Source organism: Arachis hypogaea, chromosome 3 (genome assembly GCF_003086295.3).
Source record: "Arachis hypogaea cultivar Tifrunner chromosome 3, arahy.Tifrunner.gnm2.J5K5, whole genome shotgun sequence".
Classification (NCBI taxonomy): Eukaryota; Viridiplantae; Streptophyta; class Magnoliopsida; order Fabales; family Fabaceae; genus Arachis; species Arachis hypogaea.
In genome coordinates, this window is record NC_092038.1 from 36,417,795 (window position 1) to 36,421,700 (window position 3,906).

General features: G+C 39.0%; 1 non-coding gene across 1 annotated transcript; it reads right to left on the reverse strand.

Annotated features, from left to right (window-relative positions):
- Positions 1 to 2,622: 2,622 nt before the first annotated feature.
- On the reverse strand, positions 2,623 to 2,730 carry LOC112793447 (small nucleolar RNA R71). The gene has a single exon (XR_003198137.1). It is a non-coding gene; the product is annotated as a small nucleolar RNA R71 (small nucleolar RNA).
- Between the last annotated feature and the right edge of the window lie 1,176 nt (positions 2,731 to 3,906).

The following is a 3,906-nucleotide window of genomic DNA, read 5'->3' on the forward strand; positions in this document are numbered from 1 at the left end:
TATTTTCGTTCATCACTATATCCATTTGAGTTTGCCTGACTAAGATTTACAAGATGACCATAGCTTGCTTCAATACTAACAATCTCCGTGGGATCGACCCTTACTCGCGTAAGGTTTATTACTTGGACGACCCAGTGCACTTGCTGGTTAGTTGTGCGAAGTTGTGTAATGCCATGGTATTGAGCCACCACGTGTTTGGAGCCATTACCGGGGATTATGAGAGTTGTGAAAAAGTAATGTTCACAATTTCGCGCTACCAAGTTTTTGGCGCCGTTGCCGGGGATTGTTCAAGTTTTGAGCAAGCTTTCTGTCCGGTAACATTAGTGCCAAAAGCCGGCAACGCTACCAAGTTTTTGGCGCCGTTGCCGGGGATTGTTCAAGTTTTGAGCAAGCTTTTGGTAACATCAGTGCCAAGATCCGGCAACAACATCAAGTTTTTGGTATTATTGCCCGGGATTGTTTAGGCTGGACAACTGACGGTTCATCTTGTTGCTTAGATTAGGTATTTATTTTTTTCGAAATTCTTGAAGATGAGTTCTAGAGTTTCATGATGATTTGTTGAAATCTGGCTGGCTGAGAAGCCATGTCTAATCTCATTGGACCGAGGTTTCAACTCATCATCACAAGAACTTGTTGATTTTTCATCAATCTTGCTTTTGGAGCAGTGATCTGCTAAGGCTTGGCTGGCCTCTGGCCATGTCTAGTGTTTTGGACCGAAGCTTTCTTCGAAAGCTTGGCTGGCTGTGAAGCCATGTCTAATTCCTGGACCGGAGTCTTAGACTAGCATTGCACTGATTCCTGGAATTCTCATTGAGAATTTTGATACCTTTTTCCACTTAATTTTTGAAAAACACAAAAAAATTTACAAAATCATAAAATCCAAAAATATTTCTTGTTTGAGTCTAGTCCCATCATAAGTTTGGTGTCAATTGCATGCATTCATATGTCTTATTGATCTCCAAGATGTTCTTGATGATTTGCGTGATCTGATCTTTGAATTCTATTGACTTGAGTGTTTTGTGTGTCTCATATGCATTTTCGTTTTGTTAGTGTCAGTAGTATACAAACTGCTAAGTTTGGTGTCTTGCATGCATTGTCATTTGATTCTTGTTGCATTTTGGTTTGTCCTTATTATTAAAAATCCAAAAATATTTTTAATTTGTGTCTTTTCAAGTCAATAATACAGAGAATTGAAGATTCAGAACATACAGCAGAGGAATTGCACAGAAAAAGCTGGGCGTTCAAAACGCCCAGTGAAGAAGGACAGACTGGCGTTTAAACGCCAGCTAGGGTACCTGGTTGGGCGTTTAACGCCCAAAAGGGTAGCATTTTGGGCGTTAAACACCAGAATGGATACCATTCTGGGCGTTTAACGCCAGGATGGCTAAAGGGGGAAGATTTTGTTTTCAAATCAATTTTTTTCTAAGTTTTCAAAATTTCTTCCAAATCAAATCTTTTTCAAATCAATTTTTCAATCAAATCTTTTTCAAAATTAACTTCTTTCCTTTTTCAAAGATACTTACTAACAATTAATGATTTGATTGAACATTTTTTGCCTTTTCTGTTGAGGAAGGTTTTATGTTTGAATCATATCTTTTCTTGTTAGGCAAGTCATTAATTTTAAAATCATATCTTTTCAAATTATTTTCAAATCAAATCTTTTTAAAATATTTTTCAAATCATATCTTCTCAATCACATTTTTTTAAAATCAATCATATCTTCTTAACCACATCTTTTTCAAAATAGTTTTCAATCAAATCCTTTTGATTTCTAATTTCAAAATCTTTTTCAAAAATCACTTGATTTCTTTTCCATTTTCATTTTCGAAAATTAAGTAATGTTTTTCAAAAATGTTTTCAAAATTTTTCACTTAATTTTCGAAAATTACTTCCCTCCTTCTCACATCCTTCTATTTATGGACTAACACTATCCTTTAATGCAAAAATTCGAACTCCATTCTTTCTGATAAGTTCGAATTTTCCACTTCTGTCTTCTACTCTTCTTTTCCTCTGACACCTAAAGGAATCGCTATACTGTGACATAGAGGATTCCATATTTTCTTGTTCTCTTCTCTTTCTTATGAGCAAGAGCAAAGACAAAGGCATTCTTGTTGAGGCTGATCCTGAACCTGAAAGGACCTTAAAGAGAAAGCTAAGAGAAGCCAAAGCACAACTCTCTTTAGAGCACTTGAACGAACTCTTCAAAGAAAAGGGACAAATGGCAGCCGAAAACAACAACAATGCCAACAATGCAAGGAAGGTGCTGGGTGACTTTACTGCACCTACTCCCGACTTCTATGGGAGAAGCATCTCTATCCCTGCATTGGAGCAAACAACTTTGAGCTTAAGCCTCAATTAGTTTCTCTAATGCAACAGAATTGCAAGTTCCATGGACTTCCTTTGGAAGATCCTCATCAGTTTTTAGCTGAGTTCTTGCAAATCTGTGACACAGTCAAGACTAATGGGGTTGACCCTGAGGTCTACAGACTGATGCTATTCCCTTTTGCTGTAAGAGACAGAGCTAGAACATGGTTGGATTCTCAACCTAAAGAAAGCCTGGACTCTTGGGAAAAGCTAGTCAATGCCTTCTTGGCAAAGTTCTTTCCACCTCAAAAATTGAGTAAGCTTAGAGTGGAAGTCCAAACCTTCAGACAGAAGGAAGGAGAATCCCTCTATGAAGCTTGGGAAAGATACAAACAATTGATCAGAAAGTGTCCCACTGATATGCTTTCTGAATGGAGCATCATAGGTATTTTCTATGATGGTCTCTCTGAACTGTCCAAGATGTCTTTGGATAGCTCTTCTGGAGGATCTCTTCATCTGAAGAAGACGCCTACTGAAGCTCAAGAACTGATTGAAATGGTTGCAAATAACCAATTCATGTACACTTCTGAAAGAAATCCTGTGAACAATGGGACTAGTCAGAAGAAAGGAGTTCTTGAGATTGACACTCTGAATGCCATATTGGCTCAGAATAAAATATTGACTCAACAAGTCAATATGATTTCTCGAAGTCTGTCTGGGATGCAAAATGCACCAAGCAGTACTAAGGAAGCTTCATCTGAGGAAGAAGCTTATGATCCTGAGAACCCTTCAATAGAAGAGGTGAATTACATGGGAGAACCCTATGGAAACACCTACAATCCTTCATGGAGGAATCATCCAAATCTTTCATGGAAGGATCAACAGAGACCCCAACAAGGTTTCAATAACAATAATGGTGGAAGAAACAGGTTTAGCAATAGCAAGCCTTTTCCATCATCTTCTCAGCAACAGACAGAGAGTTCCAAGCAGAATAATTCTGACTTGGCAACCATGGTCTCTGATCTAATCAAAACCACTCAAAGTTTTATGACTGAAACTAGATCTTCCATTAGGAATCTGGAAGGACAAGTGGGTCAGCTGAGCAAGAAAATTACTGAACTCCCTCCAAGTACTCTTCCAAGCAACACAGAAGAAAATCCAAAAGGAGAGTGCAAGGCCATCAACATGGCCGAATTCTGGGAGGAAGAAGAGGCAGTGAACGCCACTGAGGAAGACCTCAATGGACGCCCACTGACCTCCAATGAGTTCCCCAATGAGGAACCTTGGGAATCTGAGGCTCAAGATGAGACCATAGAGATTCCATTGGACTTACTTCTGCCATTCATGAGCTCTGATGAGTATTCTTCTTCTGAAGAGGATGAGTATGTCACTGAAGAGCAAGTTGCTAAATACCTTGGAGCAATCATGAAGCTAAATGACAAGTTATTTGGAAATGAGACTTGGGAGGATGAACCCCCTTTGCTCACCAAAGAACTGGATAACTTGTCTAGGCAGCAATTGCCTCAAAAGAGGCAGGACCCTGGGAAGTTTTCTATACCTTGTACCATAGGCACCATGACCTTCAAGAAGGCCTTGTGTGAC